This window comes from Copadichromis virginalis, linkage group LG9, assembly GCF_057382275.1.
Source record: "Copadichromis virginalis isolate Kocher_CV1m ecotype Utaka linkage group LG9, C_Virginalis_male_GT1.1, whole genome shotgun sequence".
Taxonomy (NCBI): domain Eukaryota; kingdom Metazoa; phylum Chordata; class Actinopteri; order Cichliformes; family Cichlidae; genus Copadichromis; species Copadichromis virginalis.
The window spans coordinates 873,509-898,669 of NC_140626.1; the positions used below are offsets into that span (position 1 = coordinate 873,509).

The 25,161-nt window shown below is 39.7% G+C and overlaps 1 protein-coding gene and 1 pseudogene across 1 annotated transcript in view; both read left to right on the forward strand.

Annotated features, from left to right (window-relative positions):
- LOC146701054 (uncharacterized) overlaps positions 1–25,161 on the forward strand; it is an 85,464-nt gene that overhangs the window by 26,272 nt on the left and 34,031 nt on the right. The window lies entirely within an intron of this gene.
- Positions 8,522–9,639, forward strand: LOC146701056 (uncharacterized; annotated as a pseudogene).

Genomic DNA, 25,161 nt, shown 5'->3' on the forward strand with positions numbered 1-25,161 from the left:
TCTGGTGCAGTGTCTACACCTGCCAACTACAAAGAAGCATGAAGCCTGTCATGAAGTCAAGCTTCTTGTTCAAAGCCTTTACGTGCTTCCTCCAGGACACTGATATGGTTAGCAGATGTAGTTCAGAGGAAAGAAAAGAATTCCTACAAGGTCAGTAGATCTGTAACACAGTCTGGATTTCTTTAGGATGGAAACATTACTTTTCAGAGACACGGAGCTCAGAGAAAACTACAAAAGTGGGTTGTCCATACCAAAATAATCTAGATGGATAAACTGCACCAAAGGCAAGAGGAGAAAATATTGGCACAGCACTGTGCAATATTTAACTTCTACAGCTTCAGCTACACCAACACAAGGGAGGAAGTGGCCTTTCTTTACCCCCCCACCCTCTTTAACTGACCCAGTGCTTGGATACAAACAGGAAGCTCCATCACTGACAAAGGTGTTCAGGTAAGGCAGGACCTGCTCCTGTCGAGCCACAGTGCTCAAATTTATCTGCATCATGTGCTGGTTTTCCTAAACTTCCTCCTTCAGTTCTGACAACAAGTCTTCACCTGAAAGAAGGAATGATTATAACTATATGGTCCACATGGGCCAGCATATTTACTGTTATGCTTTGGCACAAGTCACTTTAGAACATTGAATGATACCAAAAAAGTAATTAAATAATGGCTAAATTGCTCACTCTTATACAGAATAGCATCACACAAACACTCTGCACGTTGGCTGCATTCCTACAATTTGCCACCAGATTTCACTTGAACATTGCTCACTGGGCAACGATGCTGAGTACATACCTGTTGAGATTCAGATTCAGATTGATGAAATCCATCCGAGTCTTCCAGTCTGCCATTTTTGCAGCTTCACAGACTAAAAAAGACAAAACTGGTTTAAGCATCTCTGCTGGAGCAGGTGGTTTGTTGCTGAGGCTTCAAAGCATCTGTTTAAACCATCCTGTTTTGCAGTATCAACAACCACACTGATGTCAGCTCAGTGAGAGTTGAAGACATGATAACTAGTCTCGTGTTCATAAACTGCATTAGGATGTACCTGTTCAACTTCACCCACTGAACCCAGGAGAGTAGGCACTGGAAAATCTCTTCTCCTGACCAGAGTCTTTGGCTGTAGAGCAGCTCTTCTTTGTGAGGTGCTGTGGAGAGAAACTGACAACAAGTAGTAGATTTAAAAAAAGAAAAAACCCACAAAAACAACAACAACTCTCCCCCACAAAAAACTAATATGCATTTACCTCCCCACTCAGCAGGCAGATGTGGCACAGCATCAGTGTTGGGTAAGTTACTTTAAAATAGTAACTTAGTTACATTACTAGTTACTTCTCTCAAAAGTAACTCAGTTACTTCAAGTTACTTGTTACTTTCAAAGTAACTAGTTACTAGGGAAAGTAACTTTGGTTTTACTCAGAATTCTCTTGTTAATGTGTTGCTTCCATAACTTTGCCAGTCTTCTAGCTTGCTTACTTGCCACAGTGCACTGTGCCACCTACCAATAGAAAGGAAAAGATAATGTGCACATTTCCACGAGAGAAATCCCACGCCTGGACCGTCATTGACCGCTGCCATGATTCTAGCCTACGTCACAGTGTCATGTGCGCCTTTTACATCCAACACAAAAACTGCAGTCGTGGTGCTTTCGATTGTACTCAGAACTCAGAAATTCTGCCTTCTGAATAGGAAGATGTAGGCAACACCAGACTGCAGATGAGCTGCATACAGAGCTGGACTGGGACAGAAAATTGGCCCGGGCATTTTGACTAGAGACCGGCCCACCATTATAGGAAAAAAATCATAAAGCCTTTGAATGAAAATAAACACTGTTGTGACAGCGATGTACACTGTTTTGATGGTATATATGCATCAATCTATCAATCGTTTGTTGTAAGATTCAGATAATTATTTTTTAAAAGCTAGACATTTTAAATGAGAATAAGAAAGAAAAGTATTTCTTTGTGCCCCCCTCTCCCTGTTAATGCCCTACATGCCCCCCCTGGCAACACTTTCCTAGACCCGCCCCTGCACAGTTACCAGCTGTCAGCTACATAAAAAAGGATCCTGGGGTTATTTGTCTCTCAGAAACAGTTCATAACTTCCCTTCAACTCATTCATGTCACCTAAAAGGTAAACCTGTTTCTCCATCACCTGTTCAGCTCTGGTGATTCAGTAAGGACATCTCCTGGTTTCATCTTCATGTTTCCCTCTCACCAGATAACCAAACCATATCATGACCAGCAGCTTTACAGCTGTGGCTCCAGCAAACATCAGCTGATACTAGAAATTAATATTAAATAAATTCTAACAACAGCTGATCAAGCTTAAACGTGCTGCTGTTGTTTACCGCGACATCCACTGGTTTCCTCTTTCTGGCGCAAAGTGAGCGATAAACAAACAAGAGAGCCGATCAGCTGATCATTGATCAGTTTGATTGAAGCAGAAACGGGAGAGGGAGGGGGGAGAATGAGAGAAGAAGAGGCAGCTGTGCAGCGTAAAGACACAGAATAACTCCTGAAAGAAATCTCCGTCCCGGGTCATCCGTGGATCGGGTTTCCTCCGAGGCGTGGGCACCTATAAGCAGAGTTTTGTCTTTACCCTATAAGATTCAAAATTATTCAAAGTAACACTCAGGTATGCCGTTCAGCAGGTTAGTTACGACGTCGGGAGTAGCTTGGGAGAACAAGGAAACACAGACTGCTTCAGGTTGCTTTCCCAAAATCAACTCAAAGGTTTATTCATCAGACAACAGTTTATATAGAGGAAAAAGGTTCGTGTGTCAGCAGATTCTCAGTTCAAACCGGTACAGACCAAATAAGGAAGCGTCTTCCTGCCCTCTGAGCAAAGAAGTATCCTTTGTATAGTTTATCAGTTCAGCTACAATTTATGATTATCCCAGCGAAATACACTCCTAGACACAGAATACAGAGTTCTTTCATTTGTGAATTCTGAAACAAACCACCTGGCCTTTAACAAGCCTTTTTCTAAGAGATAAAGAAGGGAGGATGGGAGTAAGGAAGTGATCTCTGTGGCATTTTCAACCTTGGTACCAGCCTGTGATTCTTACACATTAATTCTTGGGTCACAGAGAAAGAGAAACACAACTAGTAAATGGGCCTTATTGAGTAACAGTTTCCCTGTATAATATCACTATAAAACAATATCCTGTAAATGCTACCATGGTATCAAAATATCACAACTCCAGCTTTGTGCCTTTTTCATTGTAGCTGAATTACGGGACAAACTGTTCCTTTTCACCTCAATAAGAAACGCGTAATATTTTCTCTGAATACCAGACGGGACGGTTGGCAACTCTAATAACTTATGAACAAAATAAAGTTCAACATCATTAACTTCATAGCACCACCCAGCTGTATAGAAACTCTGTCATGCTAGCTAGCACGCAGTACGGAAAAAGTCAGAATAACGAAAATAAACTTGGTTTATATCTGACCCAGAGAGACTGCAGGTCATAACTTCTTACCTGAAGTTCAGTTCACACTTGGACCGGCGGCCGCCTCGGGTCTCTTTTCCCTCATCCACCTGCTGCCTCCACCACTTGCTAATGTTACTGAATCTGTGGAAGCTCCGCGATAGCCACCACACGAAGTAACGAGCCTATCTAAATCCCAGTAACGACTAACGCGTTCCTGATTTTGGCATAATAACTAGTTACCGTGCTCGTTACCACAATAATAACGTAGTTACTGTAACGCGTTACTTAATAACGCGTTAGTCCCAACACTGCACAGCATACATAAACTGGACTCCCTGTTCAACTGTGGAGGAAGAAAGCAGTGTCACGATTTCATTACAAACACAATCACCTGTGCCCACGCTTATTCAATCCTACTGCAGACAAACAGCCCCAAACAGGCTATGCATGCCAAATCTTTTCAATTAACAACAGCAGCTTATTGTGCACACCCACCAGTAAATGAAGCTTCTAACTCCACTTCAGCAATTATTTAACAGCCAGGGCCTACCTCCGTGTCTGGATCCATATCTGCTGACTTTAATCCTCTCCATCCTTGATGCCATGCTCCATGTTGAGGTTCTTCCATAGATGGATTTTTGTTGGCAAATGTCAGCAACTTCAGGATCAAATGAAAAGTTGCTGAGAAGGTGAGACTGGACCTGAATACTTTTTTTTGACACCTTCCCCCCAAAACAGTGATTAACTGAGACAGAAAAGAAACTTAAATCTTTATCAATAAAAGAAAACTAAGAGAAACAAACTAAAGCGAAGCACGCAAGAGAACCAAAAACTCAGCAATCCTCTCTGCTCCAACTGACACTGCATGAACAGGTGCCTAAAATAAGCAATCAATACCGCCCAAATCACATGACCCACCATAAACTATCACAAAATACTTTCAATACAAACCTCTTAAACATAACCATCAGAAATGACACAGTTAACTACAGCATGCAATCTGTATATTAAGTTCAGACAGGCCTCTTACAATCATAATCTACAAGATTTGATGGGATTGTTAAAAAGTGAGTGAATCTTTCCGAAATCTTGCTGCCATGTTCTTCTTCTTTGGGTTTGGCAGGCTAGATGCATCAGTGGTGTGTTACTGCCATCTACTGTTCATTATTTCCCAAGTCAGTCTTCTTCTGATTAAACAGGCTGGACTCCAGCTAGAAGCACAAAGTCAGCCTCAGATCCCTAAACTGTCTTATATAGACTAGCACTGTGTAGATATTGTAACTGTGTATTTGTTTTAGTGCAGCTGTCCAGGTTCAGAAGTGTGTGCATGTTGAACACAGTTTCTGTGTACCATTTTCTGATGAATTTGCTTCAAGATGGATAAGTCATGTCACAAAGCTTTGACCATCTGGAGCTGGTTTCTTCAACATCACAATAACTTCACTGCACTCAAATACAACGGTGCAGCTTTAGGATGTGGTGTAACAGAAGTTTCACATGATTGATGTGCAGCCAAATAATTTGCCGCAACTGTGCCATGTTGTCATGTCAACAAGGACCAAAATGTCTGAGGAGTGTTTTCAGCTTGTTGTTGAATGTAAATCATGACTCAAAGAAGATCTGAAGGCAAAAGAAGATCCAACCTGGTGCTACCAAAGTGTGACTAATAAAGTTACCAGACCACACTGTAACAAAAGTCAGTAAAATATACAGCAAAACACCGTCAAATTCCAACGGTAATGGAGCTTAAAACCAAAAACTTCCTTTTACTGTATTAAATAGATTGAATAACCGTTAATTGTGAGACTGGATAAAACTTTGTTTTTTACTGTAATAAAATGTTGAAATTATAAATATTTTCTGTGAAAACAAATAAATAGTTAAATCATCTTTTACTGCTCACGTCACGTAAACACAGAGTTTTCAGACAGCAGCATTGGTGATTTATATAGAGAGTCTGCATGTCAATCATCATCTGTTCCAACCACATCAGATGACTTTGTACCCTTGATTTCCAAGCCTGCTGCACAGTCTATTACAGATGAAGATAACATGGAAATGCCCCCTGAATTCTGTGATCTTTTTCTGAGAAACGTTTCACTATTCTACTTAAAATTGCAGGGTCAGTTTCTACTGCCTGCTTCAACCAAACAGAACATTGTGGAGGAAATGCAGAACATACATGAGTTGGGACAGACATACAGTTTGGGTAAACTTGCATCACTGTTAAAAGATGACACATCATTATCAGAGGAGGACATCAACAAAGTCTGCGAGTCTGTCAAAAGCTATGATCTTTTTTCTGCATGTCATACCGGGCCATTGAGGACAGTGCACTCCAGAGCTCAGACCTTTAAAAAAGCCTTCAACTATGTGGAACCAAAGAAAATATTTTTAGGGAGAGATGAAAACAGAAAAGATAGGTTTGCCTATTATGTGCCTTTAAGAGAGACTTTGAGATGTCTGCTAGAGTCTGATCTGTGGCAGAAATCAGAAGAGCCCTCTACTGAGCCTCCTGCTGATTTTCTGTGTGACATAAGTGATAGTAAGCTGTTTAAATCAAATGATTTTTTTGGTCAAAACCCATCATGTCTCAAGCTAGTACGCTACCAGGATGCCTTTGAAGTCGCTAACCCTTTAGGCTCTGCAAGGACAAAACACAAGGTATTAGCTGTATATGCATCAGTGGCAAACTTGCCACTTCATGTACGCTCAGACACAGATCACATGTCTCTTGTCTTACTGTGCAGGGAGAAAGATTTTAAAGAGTTTGGTCATGCTAATGTGTTCTCTGAATTACTGGCAGACTTGAAAGAATTGGAGAACAGTGGGATTGTTGCATCAGATGAAACTAGAGTCAAAGGAACTTTGTTTTGCATTGCTGGTGATAATCTGGGTTCTCACTGTATTGGTGGCTTCACTGAAAACTTTAGTTCTTCAAAGTTCTGCAGGTACTGCCTGATAATGAAATCTGAATTTCAGGGTGCTGACCCAAATCTGTGTGGACCAGAACGTACCAAAGAGAACTACAACTCTGCTGTTGATCGCCTCCAGATTGACAATACACCAGACGTCGAAGGAGTGAAGTTCAGGTCAGAGTTCAATTCACTGAAATACTTCAACGTTTGTATGCCAGGCTTGCCACCATGTCTAGGTCATGATATCTTTGAGGGAGTTTTGGCTTATGATGTGGCACTGTATCTGAAATACTTCATAAAGAAAAAAGCATGGTTCACTTACTCCACTCTGAACCGACGCATCAAACAGTTTAGTTACCATGCCTCTGATGCTTCTACAAAGCCATCTGAGGTCAGTCCTCAAGCAGCTAAACTCTCAGGACAGGCTATACAGAACTGGAACTTCCTCCAATTGCTGCCTCTCATAGTTGGTGACATAGTGACAGACCCCACAGATGATGTGTGGAACTTAACTCTGCAGCTGAAAGATATTGTAGACATGGTGTGTGCTCAGAAAATTTCAGTGGCTCAGGTAGCATATCTTGATATTCTTATTCAAGAATATTTAGAGTCAAGAAAAGCTCTGTTCCCAGAATGCAACCTGAGACCAAAACACCATTTTCTACGCCATTACCCAGCACTGATTCTGAAATTTGGCCCACTGATAAGATTATGGACAATGCGCTTTGAAAGTAAGCACAGTTATTTCAAGAGGTGTGCCAGAAATCTGAAAAATTTCAAAAACCTCTGCCATACACTCTCTGAAAGACATCAGATGTTTCAAGCCTATCTTGCAGCAGGGTCATTGTGTCAATCTGTCTTGAAAGTCAAAGATGGTTCTCCATTTTACTCAGTACTGTACAGTAAAGCCATTCAAGAAGCAGTTCAAATGTTGGACTTTACTGAAACCAATACAAAGGTCACAGTAGAAATGATGTACAAGGGAACACAGTACAAGAAAGGACACTTCCTTGTCACAGGGGGCTCTGACTCTGTTGAGTTTGGTGAAGTAGTTCTCATTTTGATTAAGAATGACAGTGTTTATTTTCTGGTGTCGGTGCACGTGACAGAATACCATTCTCAGTATCATCTGCACTCAGTAAGAAAGGAAAAAGAAAAGATGCAGTGTGTGAACATCATTGACTTAATTGATTTCTATCCATTAACATCTTACATGAAGTATGGGTACCAAATGGTTCCATTGAAACACAGTGTGCTGTCACAATAATGGTGCTGTTAGTTTGGTACTCACGAAACACTGTATAAAAGTGTAGTATCAAGCAAGATCAGCTTCATGTTTTAAGACCAAAGGTACCATTTGGTGTAAATTGACCTTTATTCACATTCTTTTATCAGACATCTCGGAAATGGGGGACAGCATAAGGAGTTCCATTACTAAGGTGCTGCCGGACCTGTCGGCCTTAATCCTTGAAATTGTACTGGAGGCACTACAATCATTAGGAGTGGAGACATCTGAGGACTTGCAGTTCATCAGTGAGACTGATCTGAACTCTGTCCTGAGACCAGTTCAGGCAAGAAAACTGCTGGCTGCCTGGAAACAAACCAGTAAGTATTATGATTTCATTGCACAATAGCCACGAAGGGCTTTCTGTTTTTTCTATTATGCTTTGGCCAAGGTCCAAAAAGTACAATTAATCTATTGTTTGTGATATTGTTTTACAGCACCAAATATGGAAATTTCAAGCCAGGCCAGCATATCGTCTCTATCTTCTTGCTCCTCATTTTCTGCCTCCCCCTCACCCAGTCCAATATATTCTCTAGACTGGGTAGATAACTTTAGAATTCCAAGTGAAGATTTTCCAGAAGACTTGATCCAGTGTCTTCAGAGAGAGAAAAAACCAACGCCTCGATTGCGGAGGGAGATGATCCGCATCATTGTGAAGGAGATGATGAAAGCCTGTGCCTCTCCAAGTAGAAGAGCCTCGACTGAAATTGCAAAAAAACTGGTTGCGATGTATCCCAAGTCACTGCAGGATGTCATAGAGGGGGATGTGGTAGGACAGGGGTACCACTCTTTGGTAAAACAGATTCAGGCACGAATTGAAAATGTGAAGAGGTCTACTTCACCAGTGTTACAGAAGCGCAAACAGGGAGGATCAGATGACACTGATGAAGTGACACCTGAAAAGCGAGCATCTGTTCAAGACACATATGGCTGCATAAAGTGGGACATGAAGTTTTTGCCAGTCAGTGAGACACTGGAAACCCAGCAGAAGAAAGAACGTATGAAGATTCTCAGTGAACAGACAAGCTTCAGTCATGAAGAAGTAAAAACTCTAATGAAATGCACCTACTACTCTCAGCGCAAAGCAATAAACAGCAAACCCTCAAAGAAGAGTAGCCTTTTTTGTTTCAGGCGATTGGAATGACAGTCCATTTTGAAGAACTTACTGGGGTACCGCTGAAAGAAACTTTCCTCACCAGTCTGGAAAAGAAGGGAAAACGGCTTCTGGACTTTCTGAAAGCCACTTGTGCAGACAAGAGCAAGCGTGTCTTGGAGGCTGTCATAAAGCTTCGAATGCAGAGGGGACAGCTGAAGGGCTGCTCAGAAGACCTGAAAGATATAATGCTCCTCCTATTTCGATGAAAAAGAGGAGACCCTCTTCCACTATGTTGATGAAACATGTCTGGCAAAAGAAGTCCAAGTGGAAAGCCTGCCTGTGACACCATGTATCATTGTTTGTGGTGAATTGAAAATCAGTACAGTGTGCACAGAAGTGCACAGAACCTAAGCTAATGCAAGGATACGCTATATTAAATGTCTGCACTTTCACTATTTTAAGACACATTTGAATAGTAAAGGGGGTTTTACAGTTAAATTTTTTTACACTTGTATTTCATTCCAAGGATCCTCCTTCTTTGCATCGAGACTGTTCATGCTCAGCATTGACCACAAAGTTGTAAATGACCAAATACTGACTTCATCTCTGCAATCTGTCTTATGCTTGGTAGCTACTACTGCCTGAACATCCACTATCCCCTGGAACTTGGCTCCACACTTGAATTTCTTCAGAGGTAATTCTTTTACTTTTCCCTTTTTTTTTTTCATTGTATAGTGTTTTATTATGGATTATTGTGTTTATCAAGGTGTTTCTTCAACATTAACCCAGAGAAGGGAACAAAAGTTGAAAAAACTAAGAAAAAGACACTGCATGTGAACCCAAGAGTACTCACCCTCATCGCCGATCTCTCTGATCACGAGTGGCGAGAGACCGTTTAAAGACATTTTGAACAGATCGGTACAGTCAGCTTAACTGTACCTTGACTGGGAACTACTGTGTTGTTTATGTTTTCAGTTATCCCAGCTGATATTGAGTACTGTGCTCTTACCTGATTTCTGTTATCACAGGCATGCTTTTCAGAGGTTTTGACCATACATCTTTAAACAATCCCTCTAACTAGTGATTGTTACTGAGAACTGTACTTTTGATGTTTCAGAGATGTTCTATATTCTATACAACAGAGTTTAAACTATTTGAATTTTGTATTGCCCTAATTAGTAAACAAGTTAAGTGTTGCACTGAACTGTTAACATTGAAATTTAAACAGCACTGTCTGTTACAAACATTACTTGACTTTAACTGTTATTATAGCATTTTGTAGCTGTACGTTTCTGCAAAAGTGATGTCACAAGCTTATGTGCTTGGTCAAATTCATGTTTTCCTGACAATGGTTAATATACATTTGTTAGTTGACTTTAAGTGTAGAGCTTAAGCAGTTTTGGCTTTCTTCTTTTCATAATGCCAGGAGAAGCTTTAGATGCTTGTTTTGCCTTTATTTGATTAAAGCAATATATTTGACTAGCAGCAAGTGTGTGGAGGTCAAAATATGTTCAAGACAATAAAAATGTCAGTGAAGGACATCTGAAATTTTGTTGCATTGATTTTCTGATGCATGTGTTTTAAGGCTTAAGGGTGGTGGCACAGCTAAGACCCAAGAGTCTCTTTCAAGGTTAGTAAAGTAAACAGATTCAAGAAGATATTTTACACATTTCTTTGTTGTCTGTCTCTAAATCTTATTTTGTCTTTATTATGATTAAAAAGGTTTGTTTTGTTCCTGCCCTTTTCAGACACTGAATTTGAGCAGAAACCATAAGGATACTCAAAGGACCTGTGTGTCACGGTATGGCATGGCACACCGTGGAAGGAGTGGGGAAGGAGGACCCAGGCGCGGTACTCTGTGTATAAACAGTGCGTTTATTTACAGTGATGGTAGAAAGTAACAATAAATCCCCGTGTTCTCCCAGACTCCCGTGTCGTGTCTCCCCGTGAATAGTCCGTGTTTCTGTGCTCTCCGCTCCCGTGTCAGCACCCCCCGGTGCTCGCTGCTCCCGTGTCTTCCACGCTCCTCCTGCGGGAAACAAAAGACGCAGCCGTCAGGACACTTACAACTGCGGGCATGGGCGGGCGCGCGCGCGCGCACACGCGCACACACACACACACACACACACACACACACACACACACACACACACACACACACACACACACACTGTAACAGGACGACTAACGTGGAGTCTCATGCAATGATCCCGCGTCGGTGGGAGCTCCAAGACTCTCCTAAGTAGCTCCCCCGACGAGCCCTGATCAGCGGCAGGTGTGTGGCTTCGGGTGTGGCCAGTCCTTCCGCAGGGCCACACCCCTCAGGGCTGCAGGTGGCTGAGCTCCATCCTCCAAGCATCCCCGCAGACATAACACACACACTCACATCTACAATCATGGAGGAGAGCAGCAGCAATACCAAAATACATATAATAATAATAATAATAATAATAATAATAATAATAATAATAATAATAATAATAATAATAATACATGACTGCTCAGGGATCCTGGGTCGCCCAGTCCCAGGACCCTGACACTGTGACTCTCAGGAAATGGTGAGATTTCAGGTCATAATCTTTTTTCTCCATTAAATTCATTTTCCTTTTTCCCTTTACAATATTGCTGTTTTGTTTTTGTAAACAGCATCAAATGAGAGGGACAGATGAAACAGTTTCAAGACAATGGCAGGAAAAACATGCTAAAGATTGAAACAAACCTTGGCTGAAAATATTTGGTATGTGTTTTACCGTAAATCAAATTGTTGAAAAACATTCAGCTACACTGCAACACAGGGAAACTTGATTTGCACTTATTTTGTTACTTTAATTTCTTGTCTCATTATTTTTGTCAGTTATTATTGTTTATGGTGTATGCCCTTCTTGTTTTCTTTCTGAATGCAGAAGGTATCTAGCCAGTCCACAATGAAAGCTTCGTTGCACCCCATGAGTCTTCTGGCAGAAATGATGGCGCCTGTATTCTTTGGTTTCCCTAAACATCACACTCTGCCTGTTTATACGAGGCTCTTCAATTAAGTCTGCACCCAAAGTTTCAATAAGAGGTAAGCAGTGGTATTATTCAAGTTTTGCTAAAGAAAGATGGACAGGAGACACTAATCTTAATCAGCCAAGCTCAGGTTCATGTCCAGGTGAGCAGTTTCATACACTATAAAATGTAGATTGAATGATAGGTCTCATCACCATGCATTCTGCCATTAAGTTCAAGTTCTATGATAAATCAATAGGAAACTTAAATACGTTTTCCAACAAATTATGATTGTGATTAGGGCTGCGTTGTCCATGTATCACTTTTACATAAGTAGATTTAAAGGATAACTATTGCCAAAATGGAACCTGGGCTGTTTTTTTTACTGTATCGATTTTGATGCGCTCAAATTTATGCCCCGGCCCCCTAGTATTCCCATTCACTGGCTATTGACCACAAAACAAAATCACGGTCAATCTCAAAATCGGCTCGTTTGTCGTAATTATGCTTTTAGATATATGTTTGTCTCGTTTACAGTAGAAAAAACCAAAAAAACAGCCCAAGTTGCATTTTGACAATAACTATCCTTTAAGAACTGTATATTTTACACTTAAGAAATCATTTATCATTAGATCTGTTTTTGGCAGCACGTTTTGTTCATTTCTGTGCATTTTGCTCAAGCACTGATCAAACTTTGTCCATTTTTTGCTGCAGAGGGGATCCTGCCAGTCCAAAGTGAACTCCTGATGGACATTGAAGTACTCCTGCAGAGCTTGTATCTTCGACACCATGCGCATTAGAAACTCCACTGAGTCCTTTCCTTCACCAAGGCAGGACCCAGTGACTCATTACTGTTGATAGGTCAGGGGCAGGTAATATTTTGTTTCATGTTTATTCATTCCTCCATGGATTACCAGCCATATATATGGACACATGCTGTATTCTCAGGATCTATGCTGTTTTGTAGGAATAGAGAAAATGATATGTTTAGTCTGTTTTCAAATGGTATGTCAAATTTTCTCATTGTTTATCAGTAATATTCACTACCTTGGTTGTATATGAGCATCTTTAGATTTTTCTATATTTAGCGGTTGCAAATGTAAAATGTACGGTAAACCATTTATGTTCCTCATATTGTACTGTATTTTTAGCGGTAAAATACCGGCAGCTGTGATTGCCAGGAATTTACTGTAAAATGTATCTGGTCAAAATAAAATGCTGTAATTTGTTATACAATTTCACTGTGTCTTTTACTGTCAAAGGTTTTAATAAGGTTTAACATATTTCTGTTATTTGTACAGTTATTTACAATAATAGGGTCTATCCTATTACTGTTAAATTAACAACAAATTACTGTAAATAATATTACATTATAACTTTTTTTTTTACTGCAAATATCCGTAAAAAGCTATGGAAAGTTGCATTTTTTTTTACATTAAATTGCTGTATAATTGACAAATATATTTGTTTTTTTCTATCATGATTTTTGGTAAAATAATACGTTGTCTACCTTAAAATTTAGGGTTACAAAACCAGTATACCGTATTGTCTTTTACAGATTCCACATTTTTTTCACCGTATATTCCTGGCAACCACAGCTGCCGGTATTTTACCGTAAATTTGACAGTTTTTTTTTTTTTTTTTTTTTACAGTGCATGTTCTGTTTAACATTTCTTGAAAATGTGACATCATCAGGAGGAATTCTGGCTGTAATTTCTTGAGAGAATGACGGCACTGTAATCGAACACACCAAGTTTGTTTGTAACATTTAGATGATAAACTCAAAGTATTTGAGCAATTCAATTCAGTTCAATTCAATTTTATTTATATAGCGCCAAATCACAACAAAAGTCGCCTCAAGGCGCTTCATAGGTACAGAGAAAAACCCAACAATCATATGACCCCCTATGAGCAAGCACTTTGGCGACAGTGGGAAGGAAAAACTCCCTTTTAACAGGAAGAAACCTCCGGCAGAACCAGGCTCAGGGAGGGGTGGGGCCATCTGCTGCGACCGGTTGGGGTGAGAGAAGGAAAACAGGATGAAAGACATGCTGTGGAAGAGAGACAGAGGTTAATAACAGATATGATTCAATGCAGAGAGGTCTATTAACACATACTGAGTGAGAAAGGTGACTGGAAAGGAAAAACTCAATGCATCATGGGAATCCCCGGCAGCCTACGTCTATTGCAGCATAACTAAGGGAGGATTCAGGGTCACCTGGTCCAGCCCTAACTATATGCTTTAGCAAAAAGGAAAGTTTTAAGCCTAATCTTAAAAGTAGAGATAGTGTCTGTCTCCCGAATCCAAACTGGAAGCTGGTTCCACAGAAGAGGGGCCTGAAAACTGAAGGCTCTGCCTCCCATTCTACTTTTAAATACTCTAGGAACAACAAGTAGGCCTGCAGAGCGAGAGCGAAGTGCTCTAATAGGGTGATATGGTACTACAAGGTCATTAAGATAAGATGGGGCCTGATTATTTAAGACCTTGCATGTGAGGAGCAGGATTTTGAATTCAATTCTGGATTTAACAGGAAGCCAATGAAGGGAAGCCAAAACAGGAGAAATATGCTCTCTCTTTCTAGTCCCTGTCAGGACTCTTGCTGCAGCATTTTGGATTAGCTGAAGGCTTTTCAGGGAGTTTTTTGGACATCCTGATAATAATGAATTACAGTAGTCCAGCCTGGAAGTAATAAATGCATGAGCTAGTTTTTCAGCGTCACTAAGAGACAGCATATTTCTAACTTTAGAGATGTTGCGCAAATGGAAGAAAGCAGTCTTACATATTTGTTTAATATGTGCATTGAAGGACATGTCCTGGTCAAAAATGACTCCAAGGTTCCTCACAGCGTTACTGGAGGCCAAGGTAATGCCATCCAGAGTAAGAATCTGGTTAGATGCCATATTTCTAAGATTTTCAGGGCCGAGTACAATAACCTCAGTTTGATCTGAATTAAGAAGCAGAAAGTTAGCGGCCATCTTTATATCTTTAAGACATTCCTGCAGTTTAACTAATTGGTGTGTGTTATCTGGCTTCATGGACAGATAGAGCTGGGTGTCATCTGCATAGCAGTGAAAATGTATGCTATGTCTTCTAATGATGCTGCCTAAGGGAAGCATGTATAATGTAAACAGAATTGGTCCTAGCACTGAACCCTGTGGAACTCCATAATTAACCTCAGTGTGTGAAGAGGACTCTCCATTTACATGCACAAATTGGAGTCTATTAGATAGATATGATACAAACCACTGCAGTGCAGTACCTGTAATACCTACAGCATGTTCTAATCGCTCTAATAGGATATAAATCTACCTCCACCTGACTGGGGATGTTTCATCTTCACTACATCCTCTGTTTGATTGTCTGAGCGATGTCAAAGACTGGTTATCACGTAACTTTCTTACTTTAAATGAAAAGAAGACAGAAATTATTGTTTTTGATAGAAATATGCCTCTGGGACAACTGACTGGCACATTCGGGCCTGTTGCTAACCACCTCACTGATGCTGCTAGGAATCGTGGAGTTTTCATGGATAGTTCCTTCAAACTAGATAAACAGGTCTCTACTGTGGCAAAAACCAGCTTTCACCAACTATGCCTAATTTCTAAGGCTAAACCTTACATACCACACAAAGATCTGGAGAAACTCATTCATGCTTTTATCACTCCAAGACTGGATTATTGTAATTCTCTCTACTTGGGCCTACAATCTTCTCTTCTTCAGCGTTTGCAGCTGGTCCAAAATGCCGCAGCACGTCTCTTGACCGGCACTAGAAAGTACGATTCTATCACCCCTGTTCTGGCAAATTTACACTGGCTTCCTATTAAATACCGAATTGATTTAAAAATTTTATTGTTTACTTATAAAATTCAAAACAATATGGCACCTGACTACCTAGCTGATCTCCTCTGTCTGTACAGCCCTCAGAGAGCACTAAGATCATCGGGCCAACTGCTCTTAGTGCAACCTAGGTCTCGGCTGAAGACCAGAGGAGACCGTGCCTTTGCCATTGCTGCACCCAGGTTATGGAATACTCTTCCTCTTCATATTCGCGCATCAGATTCCATTCAGTCTTTTAAATCACGTTTAAAAACTTATTTGTTTAACCTGGCATTCAAGGCGAATTAGGATAATTTACATCTGGCTTTGCATTTAGATTATGTAATTATTTTATATTTTATTTATATCTGTAATTTATATTTTATATTGTGATTTTTATCTGTATCATGATTTTACTGGAAAGCACTTTGGTGTACTTCGGGCTTTAAAAATGTGCTATATAAATACATTTTGATTGATTGATTGATTGATTTGATTATGGTCAACAGTATCGAACGCTGCACTAAGTCTAGCAGGACAAGCACAGAGATGAGTCCACTGTCAGAGGCCATAAGAAGATCATTTGTAACCTTCACTAAAGCTGTTTCTGTGCTGTGATGAGCTCTGAAACCTGACTGAAACTCTTCAAATAAACCATTCCTCTGCAGATGATCTGTTAGCTGTTTGACAACTACTCTTTCAAGGATTTTTGATATGAAAGGAAGGTTGGAGATTGGCCTATAATTAGCTAAGACTGCTGGCTCTAGAGATGGCTTTTTGAGTAAAGGTTTAACTACAGCCAGCTTGAAGGCCTGTGGTACATAGCCGATCATTAGAGATAGGTTGATCATATTTAAGATCGAAGAATTAATTAATGGCAGGACTTCTTTGAGCAGTTTTGTAGGAATGGGGTCTAAAAGACACGTTGATGGTTTGGAGAAAGTAATTATTGAAGTTAACTCAGAAAGATCAATTGGAGAAAAAGAGTCTAACTTAACATCAATGGTACTAAAAGTAGCTGTAGATAATATTACATCTGTGGGATGATTATTGGTAATTTTTTCTCTAATGATAAAAATTTTATTTGTGAAGAAGTTCATAAAATCATTACTAGTTAACGTTAAAGGGATTGTTGGCTCAAAAGAGCTCTGACTTTTTGTCAGCCTGGCTACAGTGCTGAAGAGAAACCTGGGGTTGTTCTTATTTTCTTCAATCAGTGATGAATAGTAAGATGTTCTGGCTTTGCGGAGGGCTTTCTTATAAAGCAGCAAACTATTTCTCCAGGCTAAATGGTAAATGGCCTGTATTTATATAGCGCTTTACTAGTCCCTAAGGACCCCAAAGCGCTTTACATATCCAGTCATCCACCCATTCACACACACATTCACACACTGGTGATGGCAAGCTACATTGTAGCCACAGCCACCCTGGGGCGCACTGACAGAGGCGAGGCTGCCGGACACTGGCGCCACCGGGCCCTCTGACCACCACCAGTAGGCAACGGGTGAAGTGTCTTGCCCAAGGACACAACGACCAAGACTGTCCAAGCCGGGGCTCGAACCGGCAACCTTCCGATTACAAGGCGAACGCCCAACTCTTGAGCCACGATCGCCCGGCTAAATGATGATCCTCTAAATTTGTGACACGCCATTTCCTCTCCAGCTTACGAGTTACCTGCTTTAGGCTATGTGTTTGATAATTACACCACGGAGTCAGGTACTTCTGATTTGAGACCTTAGTTTTCACAGGAGCTACAGTATCCAGAGTATCTGTGTAATCAATTATTGTAAATGTAAATGCTATCATGAAATGATCAGACAGGAGAGGGTTTTCAGGAAACACTGTTAAATGTTCAGTTTCTATGCCATATGTTAAAACAAGATCGAGAGCAGTGGTTCTTAACCTGGGTTCGATCAAACCCTAGGGTTTCGGTGAGTCAGTCTCAGGGGTTCGGCAGAGCCTCCGCCTTGACATGCACGGCTCATTTTGTGCACCAGTAAAAAAACATCTGTGTCTTGAATTTGGAAAAAAAAAAAAAAAATCATATTTTATTTTTCACTAAAGAGGGGTTCAGTGACTGCACATATGAAACTGGTGGGGTTCGGTACCTCCAACAAGGTTAAGAACCACTGATCTAGAGTGCGATTAAAGTGGTGGGTGGGTTCTTTTACATTTTGAGAGAAGCCAATTGAGCCTAATAACAGATTAAATGCCATATTGAGGCTGTCATTCTTAGCATCTACATGGATGTTAAAATCACCCACAATAATTATTTTATCTGAGCTGAGAACTAAATCAGATAAAAAGTCTGAGAAATCAGAGAGAAACTGTGTAAGGACCAGGTGGATGATATATGACAGGCATGAATGACTTCGTGCCTGTCATAGTTTCAGATATACAGTGTTAGATTGGGTTGGGCACCTCTGGTGTTATCATCATCTAATAGCTGAATGTACAATATCAATCCACGTTCATTCAGTTAATGATTTATTCATTAATCTGTATTCACTTTGAATTTCTTTGCTCACATTCAGGACATTGAAAAACACCTTATGTCATAATGCTTTTCAGAAACTCTCAAAGACAACATTACATGGATTATTAGACTCAGTGCTGTTTCCTTCCTGCAGCTTCTTTGTTCTGACAGCTCCACTCAGGCTCTGCTGGACACCACCGTGCTCCTGCTGCAAGGCGCCTGGTTTCTGGTACGCTTCCCAGTCATGATCATGGTGGGATTGTGAGCAAGAACCTGGCAACCTCCAGCCACCATGCCCCATCCGTAACATCCCCTGACAGATCCCAACACAGCCCTGATACAAACATACATGCCCATCAGCAGCATCCTACACTTTAACTGAGCTGATTTCAGGTGTTCAGTAAGGGGAAGATTTAATAATATTGCACGTTTCATTTCAAGACTTCAGTTTCATAGGGCAGACAGTAGAAAAGGTGACAAAATGCTTTTTGGAGGCTTTACTCCAAACATCAGACTTGTGAATAATTAAAAGCAAACCCAACAGTTAGAGTCTTAGGAAGATAATCACAGAGGCAGAAACTTTTCAACGTATCATCTCGGGTTTTTTAAGATGACGTATTCAAAGCTAGGGATGTTATTTGAGGTATTCCTGGGAAAATCTTTGATCCAGGTCCAGATTCTTCAGATGAACTTTAGTGTTTAGTCATACTTCCAGCCTCCTTTATTGACGTTGCCTGGTGGCATTGACCAGCCAAACATCCGGGGCGAGGTGGGGAAGGTCCATTGAGGTCCAGCTGCAAAATGGTCCACAGCATGATGATAATATGCACCATTTGTGATTGAGTTTACCTCCAGGTGCTGGGTATACAACTCCCTGAGTGGGGGCTGTCCCTCTCCCTGAAATTGAACCACAGATTCACTGTCAGTAAAACCAGAATACTTCTTTTAAATTATTGACATTACATTTCATTAAATACAATCAATTCCCCAGATAATGACAGAATCAGAAACAGGGCTTTTCAATAATAGGAGATACTTACATGAAGTGGGACGCCCTGATTCACATGCTGAGGATGTGACCTCCTCCTAAACTTACTCCGTCTGTTTTGAAACCAAGTTTTTACCTAAAGATAGAAGAAAACAGAAAACATTTCATGAGTACAATGGACCCAAAGTTCAATTACTTAGATTCTAACAAGTTGAAAAACACTCACCTGTCTGTAGGTCAGACCTGTCATCTCTGCCAACTGTTTCATCTCCCTTGGCTCATAGTAACGTTTCAAATTAAAGTGATGGACAAGAATATTCAACTGCCTCTCTGTGAACACCACCCGGGCCTTTCCTTTAGGTTTCTCTGGAGCAGTGCTGGGAGGGTGCAGAGTGGCAGTGATGTTGCCATCCTGGCTTCTTGGGACAGCAAAATCTTGTTTCTGCTCTGAGACTGAACTGGAAACAGCCTCAGAGGTATCAGCGGTTTTTTTGCTCATCTCCATTTTTAGAACAGTCTCTGCCCATGTAGCGAGTTCTTCCAAGGAAAGACTCCCTTCAGGGCCGCTGCCTGAACTCCACGAGTCTGTGAGGGTAAAGAGACAAGAGGACAAGTAAGCACAAGTCTATATGGTCCACATGGGTCAGTTGCTGATATGTTTTGGCACGACTGACTTTCTAACAGAAAAAATTAACAAAGGTTAAATTGATGAGTCTTAAATCCCAAAAGGTCTCAGACTGAAGAAGTCACAAAACATTTCTCCCATTGAAAACATTACATCCAGGTGAACTGAATCAAGCTTCAGGGATTTACTTACCTGATGACTGAGCATCAACACAATGAATCTTAAACACAAAGGTTTCCCACAAAGTAGAGAAAAAAATATTTGTACATTCTTTAAAACCAAAAATGATTTAAAGTGGACTCTGTTCAACTGTGGAGGGAGAAATGGTGACTTCTGCCATCAGGACTTACAACACAGAGTAAAAGAGTATTTTTGCAAGTTGTCTTAGAGGTTAGCCAACTCTGTTCATATTAGCTCACCAGGCAACAATGCTGAGTACATACCTGGAGAAAAGTGCATCCCATAATCTTCCGTCTTTGAAATCCCAGTGATTAAAACAGGAAAAATTGAATAAGTATCTCTGCTGAAAGAGCTCCAAACCAAGCAGGAAGGTGACTTAAGAGCAATTGTCCTGGGCTTTTAAGGAGGTTTGTGGGTGTGGGCAGGAATGTTGGGGGGGGGGGCTTGAGCTTCTTCTTTTGTGAGTCTCTTTACAAGCAGTCAGGCTGTTTCTACCAACTGGCATCATTTACATTTCTTTAAAATGCTGTTTCTCAGGTCTGAAAAAAGAAAGTACAGTTAGAAAGCAGCCGTACAAATGAGCTTTACCAAATCCTTCCACCTCACACTTTATAAAATATGAAACACTTAATGCCTAAAATTATTTTATCGTTTTAATCCCTGATGCTTCAAGAAATGACTGTGTGATCTCCAACCTGGGTACAGAATTTCTACTCAAGCGGGCTTGAAGTGTGGGGTGAGGGGCTGGTGACTCCTTTTAAATAAGTCTCTACAGTAAATTGGAACGAGATGGACTTGATGTATTTCTCAGAGTAACAAAGGTTTTCCTCAGCTGCAAAGTTTTTAGAAATCATGCCTGACTCAAATGCAAATCCACAAACTTTTATTAACATTTTAATGTAGGAACTGTTTTCTTTCCACTGAACTACATCCACCAGCTGTGTCAGTGTGCAGGAGGAAGCACACATCAGCCTGTGATGAGAGGCCTGAGCTCAAAACAGGTCAAACTCTTCTTTAGTTGGTGGGTGTGACATGACACAGCGAGATTTCTGAGTCTTTTTTAACAGTATTTAACAGAAGCTTTATTTCATACCAGTGTCCTCATTGGAGGAAAAGTCATTGCAGATAAATGTGTTGCTGACTTTGAAAGTTATAACAACATTTAAATGAAGTGGACTTTATCAGTCAGCTACACATGAAGTCCTCTACCACACCACCCCGATTCCTCTTCAGCCTCCTTTAATTGACCTAAACTGCCACACTGTTTTCACACATAAAAATGTTAAAACTGCTCACAAGAATTATTTTGTGAGGACATCACTGGCTCCCTCACTGGTGTGCTCATGTTTGAGCAGCACTTAGCAGCTAATTACTGAAATGAACTCACTCCATGTTTGCATCAATTAACACAGTATTAGATCACCCAAAGAACTTTCCACTCACATCGAGCATTTTTGCAAATGCATCCTCATGTTAATTTGACCTGCAGGCGTTCAGTTGCACCTCTGTGTAAACCCCCACAGCAGCTTGTTGAGGTCAAAACAATGTTTTCATACTCGGACAAATCATTAAAATAAATCTGACACTGAATATCACGAAGACCGCTGACCACTCGTTTTGTCTTTATTAACTTTATTAAGTGAAACATTTTGAAAGTGGCAACTGAAATTCAATCAATTAAATAAACTCTGCATCTTTATTCGTGTGTTTGAAATACATGGTGGACATTATGATGTGAAAAATTCTCATCTAGTAAAGAAAACCAAAACTGATGAGTTGCTGACTGAGAGCTGCAGCTGGTGTAAATCATGATTTTTATGGATATTTCTCACTGATGAGTTGAGAACAGTTTAGCTTGTTCTGCTTTCATGTCAACTAGATCTGTGTTAGATGATTTTGATTTAACTTCCTGCTCTGGTTGTTTCAGACAAGAAACCAGTTTGATCTTTGCACCGATGATTAATTTACTTTCTATTATCAGAAGATTTGTGCACATGGTTTATAATTTCAAATGTTTCAGAGCAAATACAGCTGCTCTTTAAATATATTTTGCATGAAATCTGAATTATTTCAATGATTGTTGAAAACTGATATGTATAAAAATGTTTCAAAATAAGCCAAATTAAACCAATATTACATACAAATAATGACTTACACCTCTAATTTAGATCTTTGTGATCATGTGGAGAACATTACTGAGTTTATAAGGTAGCAAATGGTAGTTTCACCTCTACATTGTAAAAGTGTGAGAAGTGAAATTAAAACAACCACATAAGCCAAGGTCGACAAAAGCGAGGCTAACGATCCACATCAACGCCCGTCATAAACCCACAGACACATGCCTCCTCTGGCTCATTCAGAATTAGAGACGCACCCAGTTCACCCAGTGACCACTAAACATGCGCTAATGTGTCTTTTAGAGTTCCTGTATCACACCCTGCTACCTCTGATTAATTATCAAGTCAATGCAGACAGTTGGCACCAGGGCCATGAGAGATAAGTGAGGGTAAAGGTGTTTGTGTTGACATGTCTTGATTTGAAGTAATTTTAAAGACACAGAAGTCAAATTGTTTGCAGAGTAACACAAAGTTATTGTGGAAGTAACATGGAACAACTTCTGAATGAACTGAAAAAAAGAAAAAAAAAAAAAAAAGCGCAATTAGGTTCCTAAATAAAACCACTTCAAAGGAATCACCAAATCCACTTTTTTGGCCTTTTTATTAAATACTCTTTAATGTAAAGACTTGGTTGACCTCAGAAGTCTACACATAATTTATAAAGCAACAAAAATCTTTGACACATAACATTTAGGACTTGATCATAACAGGACCTGAAAGGAATCTTTATGTTCAGCAAGCTGGTAGTAAGGACTAATGTAACATATCAAGTCTTTGACGTTGATGAATTGATGTAGTTTAAAAAGTCATGAAAGAGAACATCATCAGAGTTTTGGATATAACATTAAGAGATGAATTCATGAAATTGTGTTATGTTTAATTTTGTTGTTCCAATATTTGTAAAAAAATAATGTACATGAAGAATATTATCTGCCTTGTGTTTGAGAAACTGAATAAAATATTAGTTTCACCCATTCAAAACTTTCTACATGTCTCCAAACCTTCTGTCAGAGACTGAACATCCAAATGTTTTAGAGACTTTAAACCTCTATCTTTCCATGTTAACTTGAGCTACAATCCTCTATATTCACAATTAAAGTATGAGACAGTCAATCTAAAGAATCTGGAGCTTTCAAATGGACCTCAAAGATTTTCCAGGAATACCTCAAATAACAACCCTACCTCAAACTTCATTTTAAGAAACCTGAGATGATACCGTGGAAAGTTTCTGCCTCTGTGATTATCTTCCTAAGACTTTCAGCAAGCAAATACAAACTGAATACAGCTTAATGAATAAATCGTTAACTGAGTGAACATTCAGCTATTGGATAAAACAATAATACACCAGATATGCCCGACACATATTAATACTCTATATCTGAAACTATGACAGGCAGGAAGTCATTCATGCCTGCTGAAATACTTTGAGTTTATAACCTAAACATTACAGTAAATATTGGTGTGTTTGATTACAGTGGTGTAGGTAAGAATGCACAGGACTGAAAGAATCATTGATCCGTCATTGATCTTCATTCATTGATTCATCATTTAGAAAACTTAAAAAAAAAAAAAAAAAAAAAAGCACTTAGCAAGTAGCCAAGTAAACCACAGTTCACCGGATGATTGAATTTATCATTTTAACCACTGATGTCTGAAGAAAAGAAAGTGTAATCTCACAGACAATGACCTGTTTGTAGTCTTGCCTGGCAGGTTTTCCATTTCTTTATACCAGCGATATCAAAGTGAGGCTGCAAGAGGTCATTTATACATTTGTAATCAGCTGTGTAAGATGGTAGACTGGTATCACCTGCATATTAACTCACCTCCACATATACTGTGGGAAATGGCCACTGATGTGTGAGTGGGTTTGTTTCACAACTGTTGTGAGCCAGTGGCTGTGATTGGGTTGGTTTCATTGAAGGCAGGTGCATTTGATTGCACTCTAGGCTACATCTACATGTACACAAGTATTTTTGAAAACTGAGATTATCTGTTTTCGTTTATAATAAAAAAAAAAAAAAAAAAAAAAAAAAAAACAGACAAAACATCCAGTCCACACATAAAAGCCAAAAACGAAGGAAAACGCTGCTAGGAACATGTCAAAGCAGCAGGGGGCGATATATTCCTAACAGTGTAGAAATGTTGGCCTATCAGAAGTCTGTAAGCCTGGGTGGGAAAGAGTAAACAAAGATGGCGCATAGAAGCAGAACTGAGTCCTATGTGTGGAGGGACAGTAACTGTGTGTGTATATGTAAGCATTACGTTACATACAAGTTACATGGTTTATTAAAATAATCAAATTACAGCATTTACATTTATGTTAGACTACTTTCAATACTGCTTTAGCCCACTCACAATGAAAATGAAAAAACAATCTTGTTCATGACCTGTGTAGTATGTAAACACTATTGGAAGTAAAAATAAGTTGAACTCCAATTTTGAAAACACAACTTTGTTTTTTTTTTTTTTTTTTTAAATAAAGCTCTGACTTGTATTATGAGTCTGTGGTCTGGGAGAGAGTCTTGTAACTCTGTCTGCAAAATACAGTGTATAAATACCAGTGTTGGGCAATTAATTATATAATTACTTATTTGAAAAAGTAACTGAGTTTTGCAAACAGTTTTTTGCAGCCGTTTACCTAAAAACGCAGCCAAGGCGTTTTTTAAAAACATTTTAAACTATTTACACAACAATCAGCTGTTCTGCATCAAATTTAACGTCACACAAATTATTTGTGCCACTCCAAAAAATAATTTCTATGAGACTATGAGATAAAGGAGAACAACAGCCTGATACCTGCAGGCCTGACAACAGGAGATGCATCACTCCTGTAACACCTGTAACACTCAGCAGTCGCCTCATTGTTCTGACACAACAAAACTATTGACTACACTACACACTAACTAAACAAGATTTGTGCTAAACTTCAGGAAGAAGCTTCTTCCGATAACTGAAGAAGCTTCTCGGATGAGAGGTGAAACGTCTTCAAGTAACTTAAAGAAGTCCAGACGCTTTTCTTTGCAAGCTCCTGTGATAAACAACGATAGTATTCAGGAAGAAAACCAAACATTGCAGATATTTTTTAATCACAACTCTGGTTTTACGTGGCCTATCAACACAATTTAAAAGCTGGTATAAAGTCCACTTTACTAACCCAAAATTGTTCCATCTGTCCTGCTCACATCTCTAATGGTTGTTTACGTTGTCATTAACGTGGCTTTACTCCACATCAG